We start from the raw sequence: 27,548 nt of genomic DNA, 5'->3' as shown, positions 1-27,548 counted from the left end.
TGATAGAGCACACTGTTGGAGAGTGACTCCAACAGGATTTAATGTTTGCTTTGATCTCTTACCTGTAAAACTACTTATGTTCTTAATTTAAAATGTTCTTTACTCTGAAAATGTTCAGGGTCAGAGTTCTCAACAGAAAGCGATGATACAAAATGTCAAACCAAGGATTCTAGCAAAGATGATTCCTTCAGTGTACTCAGACTTTCTAGATAATAGTAATTCTTTTATGTCAGAGGATTTAAAAATATTAATGACAATTGCTTGTTAGTGTCTATGCCTCTCTTCTCTGGACTTATGCTTTGTAAGGAAGAAGATTCCACCCGAGAGAGCACCTTACTGCCGTGGCCTCTGTGGCTGCCACACAGGTCCATGTTGGTGTTTCGTCAGTTCACAATCTTCCAGCACTTGAATGTAGGTTGATAATACCTTTCGTCACCATTTAAAGTTCTTCCCGTGGCCCTCTGTTTTGATAACTCTATTATGAGTATCATCTTGACTCTTGAACTTCAAATTGAATTTTTGATACTCTGGCTACTTCACTTTTAAAAGTCATTTCTTGGATCCTCTGTAGGATATTTCGGATCTTTGATTCCATGTAATTAGTAAGAAACGGAGAGTGTGCTCATTGCCAAGTGCTACACTTTAAACCGGCAAGCTCCAGGAGTTTTTCTTCAGAAGGTTGTCCTTCAAAATTTTAAGTACATGTTACTTTCTGTTTGTTGGTGGGGAGGTATTATTTACATCATTGCTGTGTTCTGAAGCAAATATTGGTGCCATAGATCATATCAAACAGGTATATCCATTAATGGAAAATAAATGCCTTAATCTGTCTGCTCCTTTGCATCTGATCACTTTTTTGGAATTAATTATAAAAATCGTTTTTCAGAGCTGTTTAATAAGGATTTTACATTAGGTGCCTTTTGACCTCTTGTCAGATGTTCAATTCAGCAGGTCTGTCTCCAGGGTGCCCTGGTATATTAGCACACACATTAATATTCTCCAGTTAGCTCGGAATGATAAACATTAACACACTAGGAGGATATTGAAGGTGGTGTGTATCACTCATGAATATACTATAAGAGAATAGAATAAGAGAGAAAAATGTCTTTTTCTAGAAAAATGTTTATACTTTTCTTGTCTGCCACGGTGACTTCTGAGGAGGGGGGGAGTGGACTGGAAGGAGACCAGTGTTTACGGAGACTCGGCAGTTCACATGCTCTCACCTGCCTCACGTTAGAAACTGGCCAGGTTAGGGGGCTGCTCCAGGGTCCTGGCCTGGGGGGGAGCAGTGCAGCTGGTTTTCAACCCAGGGGTCTGTCAGCCCCAGAACGCGGCCCCGAGTCCCTGCCTCCACATTCCCCTCACGCCTGCCCCGAGCGGGGCTTCTGGAGTGTCCGGGCTGCATCCAGCTGCCTGCGGTCCTAGGGGCCAGAGGTTGCCGTGTGTCACCTTGCGGCGGGGCTCCGCGGGGCCTCTTGTGAAGGGCAGACTTGGCATCTACTTAATGTCAGAATCTGTCCCCAAGCAGCCCATGTCCTCTGGTCAGCCTGTTGTGAATCTGTTGGTTATTGTATTGAAACCTGTGTTCGAGAGTGTTTTCTTACCTGTGCTGTTTCTCATGACCCCTCCCCGATAGTCACAGTGAATGTGAGTCTGGACCTGCTTTCCCTTCCAAAATAATTAGCCTGTCTCAGATGCCGTAACCAACAAAACTTCTCATTTCTCCTGGGTAAATAACTGTGAGCGCAGTTGCTGGGTCAGGTGGGAAGTGCACGCGTGATTTTCTGAGGCAGCTGCAGCGTGTCCCAGACTAGCTGTGCCGTTTTGCGTCCCCGCCAGCACGGTGGCAGAGAACCCCTCGTTGTAGGGCGCTTCGTACCGGGCTTTCCAGTTCCCGCGGGTGGGCCCCGCAGTATCCCCTCGTGGCCTTAATTTTCTCAGGAGTAACGGTGTTGGCCATCTTCTCACGTGCTTGTCCGCCCCGTCTCTTTGGTGAAGGCCGGCAGTTTAAATGTAACTGTTTCCTTGGGGTGCCTGGGTGGCTTGGTCGGTTAAGTGTCCGACTTGGGCTCAGGTCATGATCTCACGGTTCATGGGTTCGAGCCCCGAATCAGGCTGTGTGCTGACAGCTCGGAGCGTGGAGCCTGCTTGGGATTCTGTGTCTCCCTCTCTGTCTCTGCTCCTCCCCTGCTCACGCTGTCTCTCTCTGTCTCTCAAAAATAAATAAATGTAAAAAAAAAATTTCTTTTTTAAATGTAACTGTTTCCCTATCTTGGATTTGAGAACATGTGCTATTTTATGAACATGGATGATCCTAATCGTTACTATATTCATGATCCTTTTCTCAGGGAAAATTGTGGTTTTTAATGGCTTTAATGTCTATGGGATTTAGGCACAGAAGAGATCTTGTCTGATCCCTGATACTGTTGGGTCTGACCTTGTGCCTGATTCTCTCCACCTCCTGCTAGAATGTGTGCTGTGGCCGCGGCGATGTGGCCGCATTCACTGTGCCTGTCTCCCAGGTACTCAGGCAGTATTTGTTGGGTGAAGAGACAGATGAACAAAGTAAGTCTGCGGAACAAGCCCTCTGCGGGGATGCTGGCCGCTGAAGGCGCCCGCCGTGAGCAATGAGGCCCTGAGCCCCTGCCACGGGCCTGGGGTCATGGGAGCTGGAGTGGGGCTGGCGGGTCAGGAGGACGAGGGAGCCCCTTGTCCCATGTCCTGGTGCCCCTTCGGGTGTCTGATGCTTTTCTGACCTGTGTGCCACGACTGTTACGGTGGCCTCGCTGCCAGATGGACCTCAGCTTCCACACGAGCTTCTGCCCGGAGAGCCTGCTGTTCTGCAACAGGGCTCTACTGGAGCCCTGTTCCCTCCACACGCATCCCTGGAGTTTCCTGTGTAGCCACTCTTCTGCACTTCTGGGGCACTGCCGGGAGCTGCCTTTTGGCTCCTTCGTTTTTAAGCAGGAAGGGATTGGAAGCCTCTCCCCCACCCTTTATTACTTGCTTTTACATTTTTCCAGTTAAATTTTGCATGTATTAGAAATCTACAGCCTTCAAGTGTGTAGTCCTGTGAGGTTTTGCAGATACACATGCCATGTTATCCTTACTGCTATTGAGACATGGAACATTAGCACCATCTGGAAGACTCCTGAGCCTCTTTCCTGTCGACACCGCAACCAGGAAATGGCTTCTCTATTTTCTAGTACACACTTAGTTGTGCCAGTGCTAACACATCACCTAAGTGCCTTCTTCTGTGCACTCACTTTGGTTCCTGCTTCTGGCCCAGAGAACCCTCTGTGTGGCTGCATGTCTCAGTGGCCTCTGTTTATCGCTGAGCAGCATTCCATTGTATGGGTACAACACATTTTAGAAACCATTTTCCTGTTGGACGTTTTCTTTTTTCAGTGTGTCTTTTATGAATAAAGTTCCTCTGAAAGTTCTCATTCAGTTATGGTTATGGACATGTTTGACTTCACTTGGGCAAGACCCCAGGAGTGGCATTGCTGGGTTATCGGAAAGGTGTGTGTTTATGTTTTGAGGAATGGCAGACTGTTGCCCAGAGCAGTGGGCTCTCCCATTTTGTCAGGGGCGCATGGGGGTTGCTCCAGCTCATTACCAGCGGTGTGTTCTGTCTTTGTAGCCTTAGCCCCTCTAGTTGGTATGCAGTGGGATCACGCTGTGGTTTTAATTTCCATTCCCTATGGTCTGTGGTGGGCATGGCCCCTTTTCTCTACAAAAGAGTTTGGGAATCAGGTAGATCGGTGTTTGAAACCCAGACTCCTTGGGCTTTGAGCGAATTGCTCAAGTTGAGACTCCATTTTTTCCTCTGTGAAGTGGGGACAGGGATGAGACCTTCCCCAAGGTGGAAGGGGGGGTTGTGGGAAGCGTCGATGTGCATGAGTGTTGGTATTGTCATCCTTGCTTTTTTGCAGCGCAGCCAGTTGAGTTCTGCCGGTTTGCTTCAGTGTCCAGCTCTGTGCCACACACACAGGCATCTCAGTCTCATTCATTGGCTCCTTGGTGATCGGGTGCTACCTGGTGCAAGACGGAAGGGCAGTCTTGCTTGGGAGGCAAGCGATGGGTGCATTCCTTACCACACTCTGGATTCAGAGGGGCCTGGCCTTCACTTAGGTGGGGCCAAGCTGGTCTCTTCTCTCCCTATGTCTGGCCTGAACCACGATTGTTATTCATCTGGATGTTTCCAAATCCTGTTCCATCTTCAGCTCTCCTTTGTGGGAGTTAGTTACACTGCAGTATAATAATTCTCCATTTCAAAGATGGATGAATCGCATTAATTCAACAGAAAACAGCAATCTCCAAACCAAAAAGCATCCAAATATCTGTGCCAGCAGAGAGAGACTTTTATTGGATTTTGTGGTGGCTGGGGTTTTTTTCTTTTTTGCTTTCTTTCTTTCTTTCTTTCTTTTTTTTTTTTACTCTGAAGAGATTAAAGAAATCTTAGTGAATATATGTGTGTTGCAAAAATGATCTTGCAGCCTTTGGGTCAACCAGTTTACTAAAAAGAAATATATTTTTCTTTAAATCAATATAACTTTACTTGCTGAAGATAAATGTATTTAAGAACATTGTGGGTGATGCTGTGAAATTAATGTTATTCATACTCAGTGGGAATAGAAATGCCTTCAACCTTTTAGCAAAAGCAAGAGCAAATTATAGCAAAAATTTCATTTCAGAAGTCATCTTCATCTAGAATAGGCTGGGCCCCGAGGTCAAGTCATGAGTTTTGGTTTTCTGTTTCCATAATGTGGTTCTGCAGTGTGCGTGCATTATGACGGAAGCCACAGTCACTCCATATTAGTTTTATAAATGGCTATGTTACTAGTCTTTTATAGACAAAGCCGCCTTTGGTTCACATCAGCAGAAGTTTCTTCTGTGTGAAAATACTTGATTTAAGGTGCCACTGGGTCGAACTCTCTGCGGTTCCACTTCTGTTGAGTGCGGGGCCTGACAGACCCACCTATAAGTGGTCCTGGTCCGGCTTTTGCTTTGATTTCCAACAGGCTTATCCTTACTGGCTGTGAGTGTCCTGAGCCACCAGAAAGTCACTCAGAGCCCGTCATGTTCAGGGAATCTGGGCAGCCTCCACCACCTGACCACTGACTGAGTGCGGACGGGGTTATTTGTGGACGCTCTGGATCACAACACAGCCGTTCCTGTGCGGAAACAGTGGGCAGGGCTCCAGCTCAGTTCTTGTCTCTTCCACTTTGTACCGCAGGTTTCTTGTCCTAAAATTATAGTTCCTGTGAGAACAGGGGAGGGGGGGACTGGGGAACTGAGCCCCGGGGACAAGCCAGTCACTCAAGATGGGCCGCGTGGCTTGCGCGGAGGGGCTGAACCCTCTCCTTCTCCTCTTGTGAAGCTGCACCTCTGTGCTTTGCTCACTGGACGTGCTCCCCGTGGCCCGGCAGACCCTCTGCGAGCTTCCTGGTCCCAGGCTTGCCATCCCTCTCAGTTACTGAGTGAGGAGGGAGGAGTCGGGAGCCCACATGACGGAAAAGTCCTCGCGGAGCTTTTTCAGGTGGCACCGATTATTTGTCACGTACAGAATTTTACCCACTTGGCAATAATTACATGATAATTAGCTCAAAGCATGACACTGGCAGGAATAAGAATTCTTTTCAAGAAGGTTTGGGACAAAACAGCTATGAAGTTTCCAATAAAAATCAAGATCTGCTTATTTAAAGTCCACACTAGTGAGTGTCACTAGAAGGCAGAGGGACCGTGGTCTGTCTCACTTGGAGACTGTGATGGTCTCTGAATATCGGGGGAGGTCGTCAAAGAGTGGGTTCTTGAATCAACACATACTGTAAAAAGTTGTCATGTTAAAATGATGGAATTCAAGGATAAATTGTATTACTTAGATAAGCAGCAACCTTGATCTTGTAGCCTCACCAGTAAGGTTTACATAACACATTGGTGGCTTTCGCTAAGCCTTGTTGGCTCCTCAGTGCGCTGTCATGTCGGTCTCTGGGGGACTTACAGGAGGCAGTCACACTCAGGCATTCAGCATCAGACATTGAGAAGACAGCCCTGAGTGAAGGTTCAATCAGATCCACTATTTTGCTCGTGCCATTTGCCACAGTTGAAATTTGTAAATGTTCTGGAGAGGTTGTTCGTATAATTGAGTAATTGAGCCTTTCAAGAATGAACTCATGATGTAGAAAGCTGCACTTCAATGGGAAGTACCTGAATGTTCAGATGGGCTTCTGGGTGAAAGAGCCAGTTCTGATACCCATGAACGTGTTCCTGAGATCGTTCTCTGCTCTCTGGAAAAGTCCTTCGTAGAACTAATCTCCTACTTCTTGGTACCAGGACAGAGCGCCCAGGCTCCCACAGACCGATTGCTCTCCTCCTCACCCAGGGCAGGCTGCGGCGCATTAAGTGGGCACTGTTGTCGCGCTCTGAGGGCTGTTCAGAACTGGAGCACGGCAAGGGCGCAGACCACATATTTGTTGGCATCTTGTCGACGACCCCTGTGCCCTAGTGCCCCTGAAGGCCCGGCTGGCCCCTCTCACTCTGGCCCTCGAGCACCCGTCAAGTCCCAGCATCATGGAAGCGCTGGGAGCGTCATCTCGTGTGACCATCCCAGGGAAAGTGTCCGAGGCTCATTGGAAGCCGCCTCGGAAGTTAGGCTCGAGCCGGGACCAGAACCCTGACCTACTTCCTTGCATCCTTGCCCTGTGCCCTGTGCCTCATTCAGCTGTCTTCAGTTGCAGGGGGAGGATTTTGTCTGTGTTGTTTGCTCCAGAGCGCCAGTGCTGCGTTAAACATGGCAAGTCTGGGTTCCCTTGGGGCCCTGGGCATGAGTCTGTCTCCCTCATTCCAAATGAACTTGCCTCTCATGGTGACCCACCCAGGACTCTTCCACATCGAGTGCAGCCTTTTCCCCAGAGCCCTTAGGGCTATCCTTTTCATGTCCTGAGTGGAAGAAAACAGCTTAGTAGAAACAGTGTGCTTCTGACAGTAGAAACACCCCCCTCCCCCCAGAAAGCACTAAAGGAGCTGCTTTACTCTTTGCTCTCCTTGCGGCGTTTTCGGTGACTTTCAGGGTTTATTTCCTCTCACAGCGCCCTGGAGACAGGAGTATGTGAGATGGCAGCGGTGCTGGGACCTCTGGTGGCCAGAGACAAAGAGAAAAATCCAGGCATGGGAGCCCTGGCTGTAAATGACAATCGGTTGTGAGAGGAAGCTCTGCTTGAGAGGGGTCCCACCAAATGTGGCAGAAGAAACACCCCATGATGGCGTGGCCTCCCGTCCATCAGGCAGTGTGTGTCGGTCAGTGGAGACGCTGCTCTGGCACCGTGTGCGGAGAAACAGGACGTGTGCGTTGCTATGGTAATTCCTCATTACTGCCGAGTAGCAGAGAGAGTCTTGTGCGAGGTATCGACAGTTTGGCGTGTCCTGCTGTTTCTTCCAGTACTGACTGCGTGTGTGTGCATGTGTGCGTGTGCGAGTACACATGTGCACCCGCACGTGCTGCATTCATCAAGGAGATGATTCCAGTCGTGCTCCTTGTCATGGGTTTTCCGCTGTCGGTGAGCACTCTGCCGGAGCAGATGCTGTTTCCGGTGGGAGCGAGCGTGTTTCTCTGGCACTCGGGCTGGTGGGTCAGGACTCTGAATACCAGGAAATAGATGCACCATGATTTCTTATGTAAAAAAAGGGGGGAGGAAGGGAGGAGAGAAAGGAAAAGTCACGCTCTTTGCATTAGAATTAGCTTAGAAAGTCTCCTTTTCCAGAAGTGCCAATTCTATCCGCTTATGGCCTGGCTGACCTTGTGGAGCTCTGACAAATTCCCAGTGACCGTCCCAGCAAGTAGAGACGTCTAATTCTGACAGCATGCTTCACGCGAGGCTCTTTTGAGGAGTGTTTTTCACCTGCATGCTTTCCAGTCACTTTTTTTCCGTCCGGTCCCAACTTACCGGAAATGCTTTGGATCTGGGATCATATGGATTGTCTGTGAGGAGTGAGGAAGGGTGCCTACAGGAAGAAGTCTCCCTGTCCTGACCATCACTTTAGGACAATGACCTGGGCGTGTTAACGTGCATGCAGGGAAACACTGACTCAACAAGCCCTGTCCCTGTGCCTGTGCTTCAGCTGTCACTGTTGTTCTTTTCTTGGAAGAAGTCAAGCCTGTGACTCTCCAGATAATAACGCGTGGCAGGGGTGTATATATTTAAAGACAAACACATCATGATGATCTGTGTGTGCGGAGAACACAGACAGTGGGTGTTAGAGGCACCCCCCCACCCCCACCCCCCGCACCAAGGGCACCGATGACAGCTTCCAGCAGTAACGGCAAAGCTCAAGTGGTCGGATGAGAATTATGCATGGTGAGCCTTGTGCAGTCTTCAGTGTGAAGTTTGATGTTTAATTGAACATCCACCCGGCTTTAATACGAACTTCTTTATTAAACTTACATGTGAATCTCTGCCTCTTTACTTCCATTCTCAGATCTTGGGCAATATTTAAAAATTGATCTACTACAACCTGGAAGAAATGGATAAATTCCTAGAAACACACAACCTTCTAAGACTGAATCGTGAAGAAATAGAAAATCTGAATAGGCTGATTATAGGTTATGAAATTGAAGCATTGCCTTAAAAACTCCCTCAAAATAAAAGTCCAGAACCAGATTGCTTCACAGATGAATTCTACCAACATTTAAAGAAGAGTTGGTACCTATCCTTCTCAAATTATTCCAAAATATTGTAGAGGAAGGAAGGCTTTCAAGCTTATTTTTTGAGGCCAGCATTACTCTAATTATGAAACCAGACAAAAACACCACAAATAAAGAAAATCACAGGCCAGTATCTCTGATGAACATAGATGTAAAAATCCTCAACAAAATGTCACCAAACTGAATCCAACAGTACATGAAAAGAAATCATTCACTACAATCCATGAGATTTATTCCAGGGATGCAGGGATGGTTCAACATCCACAGATTAATCAACATGATACACCACGTTAATAAAACAAAGGATAAAAATCATATGATTATCTCAGTAGGCACAGAAAAATTATCGACAGAATTTAATATCCATTTGTGATAAAAACTCTCAACAAAGTGGGTATAAAATGAACATATTTAAATATGATAAAGCCCAAATATGACAACCCGCAGCTGACATCATCCTCAATGGTGAAAAGCCGAAGCTTTCCCTCTAAGATGAGAAACAAGACAGGGATGCCTAGTCTCACCACCTTCATTCGACATCGTGCTGGAAGTCCTGGCCACGGTAGTTAGAAAAGGAAAAGAAGAGGCATCCAAATTGGAAAGGAATAAGTAAAACTGTCACTATTGCAGATGGCATGATACGCCACCAAAAAACTATGAGAACTAATAAATGAATTCAGAAAAGTCACAGGAGACAAAATTAGCACAGAGAAATTGGTTGCGTTTCTATACACAATAACGAGCTATCAGAAAGACGAATTAAGAAAACAACCCCCCTTAATAGTTGCATTAAAAAGAACAAAATATCGAGGAATAAACTTAACCCCGGAGGTGAAAGACCTGTACTCTGAAAACTAGAAGACATTGATGAAAGAACTTGAGGAAGACACAAATAGATGGAAAAATAGTTTTCACGGTTTGGAAGAATTAATATTAAATCTTAAATCAAATCATGACATTAAAAAGCCAAATAACTAGCATATAAAGAAATGCTCACCTTCATTAGTAGCCCGGTGCAAGTTACAGTGAATTATCACCTCACATCCGTCAGTTTGGAAAGATGAGGGAGTCTGAACAGAATGTGGGCAGTCACGCGGGAAAGGCAGAGTGCTCATCTACTACTGGTGGCGGTGGGCAGGTGCAGCCTTACCGGCCAGCAACCCCTGTGTGCTCGGTGACTTTCAGAACGTGTTCTTGGTGACCCCGTGATCCTCCTGTGGTGCACAGCCCTGAGAGCATGCACTTGATGCACTCTGGTTCTCGTGATCTTGCAGCCCGACTCCTGGTAGGAGGAGATGTTCCTCACTGCACTGTGGTAGCAAAAGGGAAGAGGCAATCTATAGCTTTGGTGATGCAATATAAAACCACGTAGACCCAGAGTATGAAAATATATACCTCTCTTCTCTATGAGCTTTTTGAAAAACAACATGTCTATCATTCATGCGCTTTCTGTACAAAAATATGGCATGCCTGCACCTGAAGCACAAAACAAAAATAACGTCTCACACTTGCAAATGTGTATTGTTTTCCGGTAGAATTAAAAGGAATTTTTCTTACATAACTGAATACTTTCTACAAACCGAGGCCCTAAATGTCTTAATTGTATTATTTAAATGTGACAGCAGTGTATTTTGGAACATTATTTAAGAAATTTAGAATACTTTATGAAAGCTGCAAGCCTTACCCTATTATTGTCACCACAATGTGATGACAGCAGACGGGGAAGGGAGTTTTTCCTAAGGCTGTACTGGTCATTTAATGATAGTTAACCACTGAACCCTAGTGTTGCCTTCCCATGCTGCCCGACTAAATAAGTCACTGGCTCCCAAGAACTATAGCACATAAATGCTCTAAGTTGAAACAGATAGGATGGTCTGCAAACTCCAGGCGCTTTAAAGGAAGGTTTGAATATGTTAAAACTTTTTGATAATGTTGCAGAATTGTCCTTCAGAAGGCCTGTGTCTCATTTGCACACTTTCCCACAATAATTACTTGATTTTAAAGTGGATGAGCCTGTTACACTCATAACACAACAGCAACCCAATCATCATCACACAAGACCCTTTGCCGAACTGATGGGCAAAATCGTTAATGCTGCTTTGGTCGGCGCCTCCGTAATTATAGATAAAGTAAGAGAGTCGTTCTTCTGTGTGTGTGTGTGTCTACAGTGCTGCTCGGGTTTTCTTCTCCGTGTGCTTTCTGTAGCAACATTACACCGGCAGTGTCTGGGCTAGGAGTTCTCCTCCACCCAACTCTGCTTTCTGATTCCATGGAATGCCCTGACTCGTAGTAAAGGTGGGTGGATATCAGCAGGCTCGGCATCTCGGTGTCTTCGGTAGGCCATATGCTACACTGTTGCTCCCTAGAGCTCAGGGCCGTGATGGGGCCCAAGAAAGGCAGCACATGCTGGGAGCTGGGGCCTTTTCACCTCTCCTGTGTGCGGCTGGATCATGGTGTGAGCAGGAGGATAGTGGTGGTACAAATGAAGGGTGACCCATACACAGAGAGCAACGAAAGAAACCAAACACTGCTGAGAGGGCAGAAGGAGCCTGAGCATCAAGCAGTGAAGTGCAAACAGAATTGGGATCAGCGAGGAGAGGTCGGGAGGTGGGCTCAGCACAGGTACAGGGATGTGTTCTGTGCTGTTCCTGGAAATGTGTTGAGCACGGGAGGGCCTGGGTCTGTCCCATGGCTCGAGGATGACTGAACATCAGCAGCAGATATGAGGTGACCTATCCCATCTGAGGAACCACCTTCCAAAGGCCCTTTTGGGCTTGTGAGGACACCAGGGTCCAATCTCTTGGTGCCTTCACGTCCACACCGGTTTCAGGACCCACTGGAAGGTCACCTGGTCTGACCTTCCCTAGGATGGGTCGGGACTTGGCTGGGCAGCACCTGTGCTGAAATAAGTCTGACTCCAGATTGCAAAGTTCTTGCAAGAACCTGCTCTCCCATGTAGTTACTTTGGTCTCCGAGTCTGAAAATGAGAGGCCAGACCTTGGAGTATCCCAAATAGTGAGAATTCTTGTCGAGGCATCCACGGCATCCATGTTGTCCTGGTGTGGATGAACGCAGGGTTCACGTCCACTGTCAGAGGGAAGTTCGGTTCAGGTTCACGTTGGTGAGACTCCCACATGAATGGAGTTGCCCTTGGATGCTCTACTTCTAGATATCTTCCAGGTCCTGGGTTCTGAAAGGACACATCCATCTATTAGTGAAGTTACTTTATATTAAAAACTGTCAGAGAAAGGAAAGCAATTTCACCGGGCTCCTTAGTTAATGAGAGCTGGTTGCACATCAGACACTTTCCTTGGGCCTCTGGGCTCTTGCACAGGCTGCCATTCTTAATCATGTTTTAATTTTCAAATAAATTGCTTTCATTATCCTTTCATTTACAGTTCTGTGTGTGCATCACTGCTCATTAATGTTTGTCAGCACTTTGCTGCAGTTGGTTTTTAAATAGCCGTGGCTGCAGTGCGGTAATTAAGGATGATCCATGTTGGTTTACAGGAATCGTTCTTTTTTGTGGTCTTTGAGAAAACAACCTAGAGGGTTGCTGAAACTGGGCCTTCCGGTAGAAACACTTGAAGGCATGTGAGGACTGTGGCTCTCCTTGACCTTGATCTGGAGAAGAAGGTTTCCATGGTTCCAGCTGGCCCCTTCATCAGAAGGTTCATCTGCTGTGTCTGGCAGGGCTTGGAAGGCCTTCTTTTTGTTCCTGGTGGTTAGCCTCACCAAAGATCTCTTGGCCAACATGAAACCAAATTACATTGTTTTGTAAATCCACTATTGAAGAACTCATTTCCCCCCAAAGGCTGATCTATCCAGATTGGAAACCAAGATATTTTTAAAGTTAAGTGATGAGCTCTTCTACTGGATATGTTTATTTCTAATGAAATTTTGGGGTATTGATAATGTATTTCAACCTGTGCATGGACCACTTTGGATTGTTGGGGTCCTGGACTGCGGGGTTCTCAGGGATAGCTGCACTGAGAGAGCCTTCCCATCGCTTTGCCTTAAATATTATGGCCCACTGAGTTTACAGGCCTTTCTTCCCATCGCTGTTCCTAAAGTGGGGGCATATCTCTTCTATTCGGTTTCTTATTCATCCACCAAATTTTTTATCACTCCTAAAAAATTGTAGTAAAATACACATAGCAAAATTTACCATCTTAACCATTTTTTAAAAGTTGATTTACTTAAGAGAGGGAGGGGGAGAAGGACAGAGAGAGAGGGAGGGAGGGAGAGAATCCCAAGCAAGTTCTACACTGTCAGTGCAGAGCCTGATGTGGAGCGTGATCCCACGAACTATGAGATCCTGACCTGAGCTGAAATCTGGAGTTGAACACTTAACCTGCTGAGCCACCCAGATGCCCCCCTCCCCCATCTTAACTAGTTTTAAGTGCACTGTTCAGTGGCATTAAGTGCATTCACATTGTTGTGCAACCATCACCACCACCGTTTCCAGAACTTTCCATCTTCCCAAACTGAGACTCTGTCCCCATGAGACACTAACTCCCCATCCCCCTTCCCCAGCGCCCACCCTCTCCTCTCTGTCTCTATGGATCTGGCGGCTCCAGGGACCTCATAGAAGTAGAATCACAGGGCAGTTGTCCTTCTGTGACTGGCTTTGCTCACATAATGAGCATCATGTCCTCCAGGTTCGTCATGCCATAGCGGGTGTCAGGATTTCCCTCCTTTTCAAGGCAGAATGCTTCTCTGTTGTACACCTATACCACATTTGTTCATCCATCCATCTGGCGATGGACATTTGGGTTGCTTCCTGGCTACTATGAATAATGCTGCTGTGAACATAGGTTTTCAAATATGTCTTCAAATCCCTGCTTTGGATTTTGGTAAATTCTTACAAAAATCATTTCCATAGGCCAAGCACTGCAGGAAGTGGGACCCACCCTTCCCTACTGGAAGAAGACAGATGGGCAATTGGATGATTGCAGAATGCAGGGTTCACTGGGCACAGGGAGGGTGGGTGGGAGGGGGGGTTGAAGGCAGAGGAGAGCGAGAGGGACAAGCAGGTCCTCTGTGTTCCCAGCCACCACATGCTGAGGGATGGATCAGGCCCCTGGAACTGGGTGATCAGGACAGTGATGGCTGAAAATCTGCTTGGACTCCAGATAGTAGTAGTTACTCCTAGTAGTTAAAATTTATTTTAAACACACAAGTGTACTTTGTACAGAATTGAATTTCCTATAGGATAAGTTAATATTTTTTAATATAATTTACTGACAAATTAGTTTCCATACAACACCCAGTGCTCATCCCAACAAGTGCCCTCCTCAATGCCCATCACCCACTTTCCTGTCTCCCCCCCCCATCAACCCTCAGTTTGTTCAATATTTTGAATACTAAAACTTCCAAGTTCACGTCTCTCTTTGGACTCTCTCTTTCTGAAGTTTATGTTTCTCTTTTTTCTTTCTTTTTTGATGTTTATTTACTTTTGAAAGAGATAGAATGCAAGCGGGGAAGGGGCAGAGAGAGAGAGAGAGAGAGGGGGGGGGGGGAATCTGAACCAGGTTCTAGGCTCTGGGCTGTCAGCATAGAGCCCAATGAAGGGCTCGAACCCACGAACCACGAGATCATGACTTGAGCCTAAGTCGGATGCTTAACCGGCTCAGCCACCCAGGCGCCCCTGAAGTGTCTGTTTTTCTAACAATCATGTGATGGGGGAAAGGAAACAAAGGCATCTGTGCTGTTTAGAAGACGACCTTTCGAAAAGGCATTCAGAACCGTTGGCCGTCTGGCCGGCGGGGAGGTGGAGGAGGTGAACAGAGTGGGGGATCTCCTGTACGCCCATCGTGGTCTCCCCTCTGCACCCCCAGTGGGCCCGCACGCTGCTGGGGAAGCGGAGTGGCCGAGGAGCTCCAGCACCTGAATATCGGTTGTCTGGGCAACCCTCGGTGTGTCCTGGATTTGGTGGGCCGTGTTTCCTTGGTGCTGGCGGGCATGCGGGTGTCTCTGATGCCTCTGATGCCACTCTCCAGGCACACGTGTCCGGCTGCTTCCACTGAGAGCTCACAGGCTCGCTAGGCCATGCTGGGTCTGTGGGGCAGGGGGTGGCCTGTGCGTGCATCACCATCTGACCAACAGGCGGAGGACCAGGCTCCCTGTGGGCCAGAGCACAGGCCGGTGCTGCGGGGCTCGGGCCTGGGGGCCGCTCTTGTGGGCAGGCTGGTGGCCGTGCAGCCCCCGTCTAAGGAGGCGCTACTGACGCCGTTACCCCCTGCCCCGGGGCCTGCGGCTTCTCCTTGCACCTCCCCAGCCCCTCCCCTAGCCCACTCAGGTCCTGCTGTTTCTGTTTCTGCCAGCTTGAGAACAGAGCTCGGGATGAAGTGGGGAGAGGGTCTTGGGTCGGTTGACAAGTAGTTGGGGGCGTCCTTCGGAGGCTCATGGCAGGAGCAGGCCCTGTGGCTTAGCCAGTCTCAAGGCGCTGGGTGTTCCCCGTCTGCTGGGGGCTCAACTGTGTTCCTCCCCTGGGCCGGGGCGCACATTTTTTGGGTAATTCGGAAGGTGGGACCTTCCACTGTGAGGAGCTACCTCAGGTGTGAGAGTGGAGGGGCCTGGGCCAGGGGAGGGAAGGAAGGAGAGGAGGGGGGCGCCCAGAGTAAACCGGGTTGAGGAACAAGGGCCCTCGGCTCCCTCCCTCTCCCCGACTCTCCTCTCTCCTGCTCTTTCTGTCTCTCTCTGTCCCCTGCCCCCTCCCCCCCCCCCCCCCGCCCCGCTCTGGAAAGCGGGCAAGGGGCTCTCCAGTTGCTGGAATAAGAATGGGTGCAGAGGCGAGTGATGGATGGCTGTTTTTGAGTAACTGTCACCATCCAGATAAGATGAGGGCTAACAGATTCTCTTTTCCCTCATCCCACATAATGTGCCATTTTCGTTCAGTGCTGCTTACAGCCCTCAGTGCCAGGCCTTTCTATTCTTGTCTGAATAGTCAATGGAACGTTCCAGGCTGATAAGAGGAGCGGCCTCCGTTACTTGGCAACGGGCTGGAGCAGAGGGCTGCTGATGGGGAGATTAGCTGCCACAGATAAACTGCCTTTTTTTCCTTCCCTGCCGCTTATCTTTGGACCCACAGCAGACTGCACCAAACATGACAGCCCGCGGAGATTTGGGTGGGGTCTGAGCTCTCGACAGTGAGGTTTGCCGAGTACCCTCACGCCGGCCTCGGGTGGTCCCCCATCCCCAGCCAGGTCCCTGCCCAGAGAGCCCGACTTCCTGGGGATGCTTGAGTGTGGCCAGGACCTGGAGGTCCGGATCGGCCGTAGCTCCCCTGACAGGAAGCAAGGAGCCCGCTCAGCTCATTAGCGGAGGCAGGGTCCCTCCGTCATGTCCAGGAAAAGAAGGGAGAACAGTGCTGAAATCTCCAGAGCAGTGCCAATGTGGCTGTCCAGTCTGGGTCAAGGGCAGAAAACCAGAATTAACCCTCGCCTTTGGGACAGAGTCACCGCAAGTGAGGACAGCACCTGCCTGCAGCAGAGCTGTGCAAATGGCACACGTGTTGGTGGTTTAGATTGTGCTTTTTCATCTCGCAACTGCGTCTTTCTCCCAGTAAACTGCCTTTCGTGTCGATGAAATCCCTCAGGGTCCCACTGCTTGGGGAGTGCATCTTCCTACCAACAGGCACTGACCTCTGGATTTTAAAGCTGGAAGAGGTGTTCAGATTATCTGGCTCCAGCCTGTAATTTTCACAAACAACCAAACAGAACAAACACCTAACCTCTAAAGACTAGAGAGGCTCAGCAGCAGGTGAAGGTCACCTAATCCGGTGGCCGCAGAGCCGGGCTCCTGCAGGCCAGTCTCCGGAAGGTGCTTTCTGTTTCATGGGAGAAGTCTCAGCACCTGAGAGCCCAGACTGCCCGATGTTGCTCCAGCACTGCCGCTGGTCCCGATGCTGCTGCTCCGGCACTGCTGCTGGTCCCAACCCTGCAGCTGCTTCAACATGGTACTTAGAAAGTGAATAACGTCCAGCCAGGGTCTTTTTAGGATTGTTTACACAGCCCAATGCAATGTGTTATCTTTTGACTCTGACCTCACGTTTTATTGTGTTGTTTCTATTGAAGGAAACTGTGGATGCTAGAATATCCTAGCAGGGCCAGAGCGGGCATGGTGGCCACGGGCGTTGTCTTGGTGGGGAGTGGGGGTATGGGGGCAACCCCCAGTGGGCTGTCCGATCCCTCACTGCCTTAATTTTCTTGTCTGTGAAGCACAAGGGCCTGAATAAAATACACGCTATCATTCTCTTCAGCTCCCAGCAAAAACCCTGTATATTCTGAAATCACAAGGTGTGATTTGCTCACCTGCTCTCAGGTGCCTCGGGATGAGTGTCCTGTAGGTGGCCGGGCCAGGTCCATCCGTTTCAGGAACAGAGCCGAGGACTGGCAGAGCCACGTGGCCCGAGATGGTGGAAAGCAGTCAGGAAGGTTAATGTGTCCGTTGGAAAATCTATCGCTGTGCTCGCCTAGGCGGTGATCTTAAGAGGCGAGCTTTCTTTTCAGGAAAGGCTATTTTAAGGCTCAGTGTGATTTGTTTTTGCTGATCAACCTTGTGTTGGGGATTGCCGACACCAGCCCGCCCCAGCCTCTCCCCCTGGAAAAGCTCTGGGGCCCAGGACTTCCTATCTGAGTGCTCCAAACCCTGCAGCTGTCAGGCCTCCTCTTCAGGGGTCAGAGGTCAACAAGAAGTTAAAATGCAGCGGTGCACGAGTGGCGGTGTCGTGTGGACCTAATCCTGCTAGGTGTGCAGACCTAGACGCGCTGCAGAAGGAGAAGGAGCCGTTCCAGGGGCGGCTGCAGCGCATCACAGCAGACCGTGGGGTCGGTGCGAGAAGCGCCTTCAGACACCTGCTCGGGGCTGGGAAGCACGCACAGCTCCTCTTCTCAACGCTGAGCGTCCCCCTCCTGGGGCTCCTGGCTGTCTCCCCGGCCTGAGGTTAAAGCGCTGGATGTGAAGGCTCCTGGGTGGTGCAGCAGACCATCCCTGAGATACGTGTGAGTTCTGGAGGCTGACTCCAGTGGGTTTGCTTGCTGTCTGAAGGGGTCTCCAGAGCCAGGTCCCAGCGTTCACATGTGAGAGGGGCACCGGCAGTCCAGCGAGCCGAGGGCCACGCTGGGAGAGGGGCCGGGCAGCCAGCACCCACGTGGAGCGGACAGAAGTCTTGGCCTGTGTGGGTCAGGTAAGCGAGCGGCTCAACAGGCCAGAGTTTACCTTCAGCCGGGCCTCCTGCCCCCTGCAGACTGGTACCTTCTGGGGCCTCCTGGCCCCTGCAGACCGGTGCCTTCTGGGGCCTGTCCTGTCCGGGGACTTTCTCAGGGAGGCACAGAACGCCCGGGTCCACTTGGCTGTGCCCCTTTGTTGACAGAGTCCTGGGCTCTGGCCCTGTGACCTTCTGAAATGGACAGGCGTGGGAGCTGATAAGGCACAACCCAGCTCAGGCCTGAGATCAGGAGACGGTGTCTTCCGTGGGTTTGTGGGTTCCTGTGTCACTTCAGCATGATCCATCGGCTGACAGAAGACACTGGTGAACAGAGGGGTGTTTGAGGGAAGGACGATTCCAGTAAGGCCCTGGCACGAAGCAGGCACGTGACTTCTCGCCAGCGGAGTCTCAGATTCCTGTGGGTTCTGTTCTCCCCAGCGCCTCGCAAATGCCACTGGCGTCCACTCTGTGCATCCCAGCTGTGAGCCTTCGGCTTGTCGTTTGTGCTGAAGTTAAGGAAAAAGCAAAGTGTCGCTGCCAGCAGCACAGCCTCTCCTCTTTCTGGGTGGATTCTATCTGGGGACTCTCTGGTTTTCACTTTTACTTATCCTAGAGCTAGCAGAGTCTGGTTTCCCACATGTGTGTGCAATTCCAAGTTCTTGTGTGACATTTCAACCAACACTCCAAAGGGTTTCTTGTATTAAATTCCAGGTAGTGTAATTTGTGTTCAGAACCCAGATGCACGGTGTTGCGAGCAGTTACTTAACAATATGATGTGTAAGCGTGTGGATGGGAGGGGTGCACTTGTTGAGGGGTAGGCACGAAACGGCCCTACCTCACTGTGACTGGAGCCACCGCTCCCCTGTGGAACCAAGAGTCCTTGTAGCAAGGCAGCCTGACCCCGTGCTTTCCAGGTACTTGCCGTTCTGAAGACAGCCTCGTGCCTGCTAGAAGCCCCCTCCCCCGCAGACCGATGGCTCCTCCCATGCAGGTGTGGAAGAGCAGTCAGGAGACCCCGTGGTCCGGGGCCTCACAGCCATCCTCGGCTGGACAGGGATAGTAGAGCTCCCTGGCCTTGCCTCCTCCAGAAAGCCCTCCCTGAGCAGCGTTGACTTTCTCTAGCAGACCAGGCCTGTCTCTGGGCCTTTGCTTCCGGGGACTCGGGTCCTGGTGACCTCTTGATGCCCATGTGTGTCTCATCAGATGTGAGGGGGTGGTGTTTCCCTGAATCCAAACGGTTGGGCCTGGCTTGTGGACAGGGTGGGCGCCAGATGAATGCTCACTGGTCTGGACTCAATGAAATTTGAACTAATTCTGATGGCCGGAAGTGCCCGTGTGCCCCAATGAAAACCCGTCCCCCAAACGTGACTGTGGTGTGACCCCAGCAGCAGCTGTAACCGACCTCAGGAGCCCATGCAGCTCCTCTCCCACCTCCCGGTGGAGATGGCCCCTGCCCCGCGGGGCACCGTTAACATCTATCCACATCCTCATTGCTCGCTGAGAGTGCCCTGCTTTGCTGTATTCTTTTATTTTGAATTGCTCTTTGTTAAATTTTTAAACTGAGGGAAAATATATATAATTTAAAATTTGCCATGTTAAGCTTTTTTTTTTAATGTTTATTTTTGCGAGAAAGAGTGCAAGTGGGGGAGGGGCAGAGAGAGAGAGAGAGAGAGAGAGAGAGAGAGAGAGGAGACACAGAATCGGAAGCAGGCTCCAGGCTCCGAGCTGTCAGCAGTGAGCCCGATGCGGGGCTCGAACCCACGAACCGTGAGATCATGACCTGAGCCACTCAGGGCCCCCATGGTAACCCTTATTAAGCGTACGATTCAGTGGCAGTAAGGACACTAGCATCGTCACGCAGCCAGTACCACCTTTCCTCTCCAGAACTCTGACATCGTGGGCACATTTGTGATACATGGTAACTATCAGGTGCTTTGCCTTTGAATTGATCTCACTGGGAAACATGGAGGCAGCTGAGCAGCGAAGCGTGTTCCTGCCCCTTGTCTCTCGTCAGCCTCGGGCAGGACTGGGAACGTCCAAGCTGTGCGTGGGCGGACCGCGTGTCTGAGCAAGCAGGGCCGGCCTGAGTGTCTGAAGGGGCAGCCCCAGCATGGTCTGTGGATCGCTGTGTAATCGGGGTGGTTCACAGTTGCCAAAAGTCAGAATCTCCTGCTCACGCCCGTCCCCATTGTGCACCTGGGCTCCAGGCTACCGGAAGGAGCTCTGCGAGGCAGGTGGGCGCCAACCCCGTGGCCAGTGTGGGGATGGAACAGCCTTTGGAAGGGCCCTGGACTCTGCCTCTGGCTGTGGGTGGCTTGTCGCGGTGCAGACTCCAAACTGTCGCTGTAGGGACACCTGGGTGGCTTAGTCGGTTAAGCATCCGACTTCGGCTCAGGTCATGATCTCACGGTTCATGGGTTGGAGCCCCGCATCGGGCTCTGTGCTGACAGCTCGGAGCCTGGAGGCTGCTTGGGACTCTGTGTCTCCCTCTCTCTCTGCCCCTCCCCTGCTCTTGTGCTCACTTGCTGTCTCTCAAAACAAAACAAAAACAAAACAAATAAACATTAAATCTGTTGCTGGTATCTGTTGGCTGCAAACAGCCATGTGCCAGTCCGTCTCCCTCCCTCCTCAAACCCCCAGTGGTTGTTTCTTTCTTTTCTTCCGATGTGGGCTCAGGTGACCAAAACGGTGAAGGTACCTGGTTTGGCTTCCCCTGCCCTGGCCTGGTGCCGTCACAGCTGCGCAAGTGACGGCATGTTAGTAGTAAAGGACGTGCAGACTCTAGGCCAGCCTGCCATTTACTGTGTGACCTCGGCAGGTCACACAACCTCTCTGGGCCCTCGTTTTCCCAACAGTGAAAGGAGACCATGACAGTTGAGCCCATGGCAGGTTGTCCTGGGATTACCTGAGTTGCGTGCGTAGGAGTGGTACTGGCACATCATAACTGCATGTAAACACGTTAGCTCTTACATCCAGAGTTGACAAACAGGGGACCCAGGGAATTTTGTTAATGAGTTTCAGAACAAGACATTCCATCACTGCAGTGTAACTAGTTTCTACGTCAGAAACTGGGACATGTGTACGGAAAGGAAAGCTAATGCTCAGGGTGACGACGGCCGGAAGGCGAAGGGGAACGTGACGGAAGAGGCCAGGCAGGGCTCGCGGGCGTCACGGATGCACGCTGTGGGGTTTGAGACCTTGGGCTCCTGCCTCTCTCTGCCTCAGTTTCCAGCTGGTGTAAAATGGGACGGTAGTGTTTCATCAGAGTGTGACGGGGGTTTAGAGTTCTTGCACATAAAAGGCTTAGGAAAGTGCTTGGGGCCTAAGCGCTCAGTGGCAGTGACGGGACCGGTTTTATTTATTCTTATTGCCGTCTTCACTGTTCACCCACTGCCCAGCCTGGCTACCAGCCTGGGGCTTCTGAGCCACATTTACCTTCCCAGACCGTACCACACTCCTCAGGCGATGGGAGAAGTTGGTCCCCAGTATTCACAGGAGGGGTGGCAGAGCGTCGTCACTCCCCAGCTTGAGGACCGAGGCTGACTCGCAGCTTCCAGACAGCCGGCCCCTCTGTCTGTCCCCGGCCAGGCTGTGCACAGAGGTGTCCCTGGGGTCTGATGGGGCAGGACCTTCCTACATGGCCCGTGGACACCCTGAACAGCATGGTGGGGGGAGGATAAGCTACCTTGGGAGGAGGGGAGAGAGATTAGGGTCCTACAGGACAACAGAGGGGAGGCCAGAAAAAAGGAAAGGGTGCTTTAGCTTGGAACAGCCTGACACTGGAGGGCGGGGCTTTTACACTAGCCTGCCTGAAAGGTGGGTGCAGGCATCTGTCTGCAAGTGAGGGGGGGGTGTCCCTTGGCCTGGTTGTGGCCAGGCAGTCCCCAGTGTGCATGGATGGGTGTAGAAGTCTGTGCACATGTGTGTGCAAGCATGTGAGCTTGTGTGGGTGTCTACATGTGCATGTCACTGACTCCCTTGCCTCCCTGGGGAACACCAGCACCATCTCCAAACTAGGGTCCAGGCAGCTCTGTGGATATGGTTTTTGGCCTGTCTGGGCTTCCCAGGAGCTCCCCCACCAACTGTCCCTGTGAGGATCCTGTGCTGTGGGGAGGTGACCACCAGGGGTCGCTGTTGCTGCTTCATCCTGCTGCCACCTCGGTGCCAAGTTTGATGCAGGGTGGGGGTGAACCAGAACCCGTTTTACAAAATGTAACGTACTTCCTAGATGGCAGCTTATGGGTGCTCAGATACAGCAGGTACACCCACCGTGGGCTCAGGGACTGGGTGCCCCAAAACACATCTCTCTGAGAGCCTGTGTGCCGTTTCTGAGCACTGGGTTAAATTCCTGGAACGTCCCAGGAGGGCCTTGTGGTCAAACCCCTTACCACTTCCTGTGTGTCCCCTGCAAGCCCCCGGGAGCTGCTTTAGACAGACCCCTGTTCCTTTTGTCCCATAGGGTTGACCAGCCATTTCACAAGGTGCATGAATGCATTTATTGTTCACTGTATGCAGTATTTTGAGAAACTAAATGTATGTCACAGGCCATTGTTTCTATGATTATGGAAAGAGGCAAGGCTGATCCCTGGGCTAGACCTCCTGAAAGCTCTTGTTTTTACCCCTGCAAGGAGATTCTGCATACGGATGATTTACTGTATGTTTCTCTCCTGCCCCATAATTATTTTAATGCCACCTCTGACACACCCTCATTTGCAAAGACTTTATAACTGTGACACCTTTTCTGCCGATCCCTTCTAGCTCCAAAATCAAGAATATTGTTCTTAGGGTTTCCAGGGAACAAAGATAATACGTTTGCACATGCATATTATTTACATGAATAAACTATTTACACAAATTATTGAACAGGTATGTGCTTTGCAATAATTTCTAAACGTGCCCTAAACTAATTATCCCACTCTGAAAATCTAAATAAGGTGATCACATTGTGTTTGTGAATTACCTAGTCTCATTATCTCTTCCCAAAGAAATAATGAAGAAATGTAAAAAAGATGCATAAAAAAATAAAAAACAGGGACAGACAGAAAAATAAGAGAGGATTGAATATGATGGGTGCAAAGAAAATGGTTACTTCCTTAAAAAAAAATGCCACCAGAGCCTGCACAACAAGATCAGAGACGTGACGAGAACAGCCGGTGACCAACAAGAGGGTAGAAGGTAGAAGGTGGGTGGGTCCTGTCCTGGGGTCTGGGGGATTCCTTCCCTGTCTGGGCCTTTACGAAGAAGACACTGACGATGCGGTGAGGGACGTTTCTCAGCAGGTGTACGATGTAGACTCCACAGACTTTTTTTCAGGATGCCCTTTAATGCAAGCCTGAGGTGAATTGCGTGACGGACGCTGAACAGAGATGGTTCTCTCCGAGAGAGACCTAAACCCACCTGTTCAAGCCCACAGCCGCTTGGTAGTCTGACCTGCTGGTCTGGCTCATTCTCTGAGAGGCCTGCACTCTGCAGTCCCCAGAGCCACAGCATCCTGAGAGTAAAGGCCAGTATCTCTGAACATGAACATGCCTTCCCCAGAGCAGAGGTCCTCCACCTGTGAGGCTGGGGATGGATGAGCTGGGGGAGGACCAGTGCTCTGAGCCTGCGCGGAGTTAGAGGGAGGAGGTGCCGTGTTTGCTGAGAGCACGGAGGAGCAGGCTCCTCCACGAGCCCCCTGGGTTTGTTCTCAGGCTCCACCTGAGCCCCCTGGGTTTGTTCTCAGCGATCCCTGGTCCTGCCTCCAGCCGGGTCATGTGCTGGGACTCGTGCACTTCTAAATCAGTGTGAGTTCCAGCAAATTAGGATTCCGGTTGATGGTGGTATACATTTCTGTGGGCACCTCAGCTTTTCAAAAATGTTTCTTTGTTTTGAGAGAGCGAGAGCGAGCAGGGGAAAGGCAGAGCGGGAGAGGGAGAGAGACTCCCAGGCAGACTCCACACTATCAGCACAGAGCCTGACACGGGACTCGAACCCATAAACTGTGAGATCATGACCTGAGCTGAAACCGGGACGCTTAACCGACTGAGCTGCTCAGGCGCCACTCAGCTTTTTTTCGGGCAAGTGGAAAAACACCGGTTAATCGGTCACAGATATTTATTGGACCTACAGTGGGTGCAGAGTAGTGTCAGACGTGGGAGCTCTAAGAGGTGTAGCTCTGGTGCCTGCCTCCCAGGAGCCCATGGTGCCCGGAGGTGTGAGGAGAATGTCAGTGCCAGAGGGATGTGGAGATGTGTGTGCACACAGGTGTGCACACGTGTGTCCTCTGCAGCCTGGGGACATGCACAGCCCCACAGACCGAGGGAGAAGTGAATTCTGGAACGCCGGGCCAGGAGCGGGGCACAGCCACAGGCCTGCATCAGTGTTCAGGGGACAGTGATGTTGATGAGTGAAAATGACTTCTGCCTGTGGGAAGAATGCTCCGAGGAATACTGGTTAAAACAAAGGTACAGACGTTACGAACAAGCTGTTTTTTTCACATTCTTCAAAAAAAAAAAAAAAAAACAGCAAAGAAATCATCAAGGTCTCTCCTTCTAACAGGAGAAACCCACCGCCCAGTTGTAGATGGCCGTCTGGTCAGTGACACTCAACTGGGACGGCGGCAGCTATTTTCCGAGGATTGCAAACATCCCTTGTTTTTCTGTTTAAAAGCGTGTAGTCTCGGGTTTCCAGAAGCGGTGGAGACCCAGTCTTCTGCTCTGCAAAATGAGGAGGGGGGTTGTCATCTCAGAAATTTGGTCTCGGGGACAGCCGTCAGCAGGTTTGGGGATTGTAAGCACGGTCCATGATTCTGTGGTTGCTGTGGTTACTGCCCACAGAGGTCTGGGAGGTGGCCTCCCCACGGAAGGATGCAGTGTCACTTGATTGGGGGCCATTGGGTCACCTCTCCCAGCTGGCAGCAAGACAGCTTTGTTTCTGCTTTGGAAAAACACCTGTTCCATGGGCTGTCCCTCGGAGTATTTCCTTGAACCCCAGAGGCTTTCTGTGCCGTGGACTCGTGGAAGAGGCTGGCCCACAGCTGGGTGGCATTGGTGTCCTACGGGTTCACCTCTGAAAAGACTGTGGATCTGTCCTGCTCTCTTACTTCTGTGGTGGTCCTCCTCGCTGAGCCGCCCTCCCCTGGACAGGCAGCTCACCCCTTGGTTTCTGGCAAAATGCAAAACCTGCCTGGAAGGTGCCAGAAGTTCCTGGAGGAGGGCTGAACCTCTCCGTGCCCTCAGGCTCTGCACACACCGCTGACTCGCTCCGCATCTGGGAGCTCAGTGCCTTGGTCCCAGAGCTCTAGCGACCGGATGCCTCCTGTCCTCCACAGAGCCTGCTCCCCTGCCTAGATGTCCCTGCCAGCCCTAGGTAGGCAGCCCCTTTCTGTAAATGTTGGAGCCCAACCGGCTGCTACTTTCCTGGGGTCTTTATGTGTCGGATGAGGTCAGTGCCCCGTCTTTGTGCCGCCCCGAAGCATGTCCCTCTGTAGCCTGTACCACAGTTACAAGTGAGTAGTTTGCGTGTCCACTTCTGCCCTGGATGCGTGTCCCACCGCTATCCCACCTGTCCAGCAGGGGGGACGTCAGAGCAGGGCGTGCATTTCCTGAGGTTGGAGGATGAGGCCGAGCAGTGTGGGCAGGGACGGAATCCACTCCTTAGGATGGGGAGGGCACCGCAGATACACAGCATGACGGGGCTGGAAATTAGGAGAAGGTGTGGATGAGAGTGTACACACAGTCATCCAGAGGAAACAGAGAAAAAGGTGGTGAAGTTGTGTATTGAGAAATAAATAAGGAAATCAGGTTTCTGGTAGGGAGGTATTAACATATCTGTTTCCTAGATGAATTTATGATGTTGGAATGGCTGTATCCTTGGGTTCTCACACAGTGTGGCCGCTAGACAAATGGCAGGGCTGTCTATGTGTATACGTGTATGCACACACACACAGCACACGTGTCACGTGTACACAACACACATGCAAAGGCATGTGCACGTAACACTTGTAGATGCACATGCAAACACATGTGGACACAAGCACACACAGTATACACACATGTAGATGCACATATGTACACACGCCAACACGTGTGTCTGCACAGTACTGTGTAGCTAAAAATAAATCTGTGTATAAAAGTGGACCTATAGAGTTCACACCAGTGTGGTTCAAGGGTCAACTGTATATGCCATTCTGGAAAAGACACAACTTTGGAGACCGTAAAATGGTCAATGGTTGCCAGGGGTGAGAGGCATGGAGGGGTGAACGGGGGGAGCACAGAGGATTTTCAGGGCAGTGACACTACCCTGCGTGACACTATAATGGTGAGCACGTGCCACTGTGCTTTTGTCCAAACCCATCGGTGTACAACACCGAGAATGACCCTGATGTGAACTACAGACTTTGGGCGATAATGAGGCATCACTGTAGGCTCATTGGTTGTGGCAAATGCACCACTCAGGCTGGGGGCTGTTGGTTTGCATACGTGAGGGCAGGAGGTATATGGGGACTCTCTGTACCTGCCCTTCAACTTTGCTGTGAACCTAAAACTGCTTTAAAAAATAAAAGTTTATTTAAAGGATAAAGTTTAAAGAAATGTACTGGGGAAAGGTCTGTCCTGCCTCATCAGCAAGGCTGCAGTCTAGGGGCAAAGAGAATCAATGGTTGGTTTAGTTTCAACATTTAAATCATTAAAACCAAATGACTAGCTAAAACTAAACCTAATTTTAAAAGCACAAAAATACTATGTATTATAGTATATATATGTGTTTTAAGTATATAGTCGAGAGAGAGATTTCAAGAAAATCCAATAATTATTTTTCCAAGAACATATTTGCCACGTTGTGTGGCACAAACCAACTTTCAAGGGTGAAGCCGTTTATACTTCAGAGGCACTTAATTTACTTGGGATGTTCCAAAATAGATAGGACATGTCTTTGGCCATTTTTCACTGATGAGGACCTTAGCAGGTCACGACGCTCAACTGTAAAATGTGGGGTCGGCCCATCTTAATGCTCCTCCCAGTCTCTACATGTCACAGTCCTACTCTCGAGATACTCCATTTGTAAAGTAAAATGGGAGTTTCAGGTACATGATAGAGAGTTCTTCGCTTTTCTCTTAGCCTCCTGCTCCTCCCTGCCCCCTCGTCCTTCCCCACATGAACACGCCATCCCCAGGCACAGGGTTCTTCGCACAAGGCAAAATCAAAAGAACGGGGACACTTGCTGTCTGTGTTCACGTGGAGCAGATTGCCTGTCTCACTGGGAAGTGGCAGGGAGATGAGACCCTCCCTCCAAGAGAACCGTGACTGGGAATCACCGTGGCCGGAGATGGCCGTTGTGTTAAGTGAGTCACTCAGACAGAGGGGCGGTGCCATAGGGTGGAGGTGACCGGCAGAGCTCCGCACGGCCGAGGTGACCCACAGAGGTGACCGGCAGAGGTGCCCAGTAGAGCCCTGTGCGGGGGGCGGGGCCGGCAGAAGGGTCTGGCTTTTCTGCATGGCCGTGCTGTGCCCGGAATGAGCAGCTGTGCCGGCTGTGTCCCCTGCTGTGCAAAGTCCCGTAGAAATCCACGACATGCTCTCCATACTTAGGGTGATTTTCTGCCGATCACACAGCGCCATCCATCTTAAGCACATATGGGACATCAGACCCGTAATC

At 50.4% G+C, this 27,548-nt stretch overlaps 1 protein-coding gene across 4 annotated transcripts in view; it reads left to right on the top strand.

The window, feature by feature from the left end:
• The window catches only part of PTPRN2 (protein tyrosine phosphatase receptor type N2), an 805,581-nt gene that overhangs the window by 197,007 nt on the left and 581,026 nt on the right, over nt 1–27,548 (top strand). The window lies entirely within an intron of this gene.

The sequence above is a fragment of the Prionailurus bengalensis genome, chromosome A2 (assembly GCF_016509475.1).
Source record: "Prionailurus bengalensis isolate Pbe53 chromosome A2, Fcat_Pben_1.1_paternal_pri, whole genome shotgun sequence".
In the NCBI taxonomy this organism is placed as follows: domain Eukaryota; kingdom Metazoa; phylum Chordata; class Mammalia; order Carnivora; family Felidae; genus Prionailurus; species Prionailurus bengalensis.
Note: the sequence above shows the minus strand (reverse complement) of the source record. Positions and strands in the feature narration are given on the sequence as shown.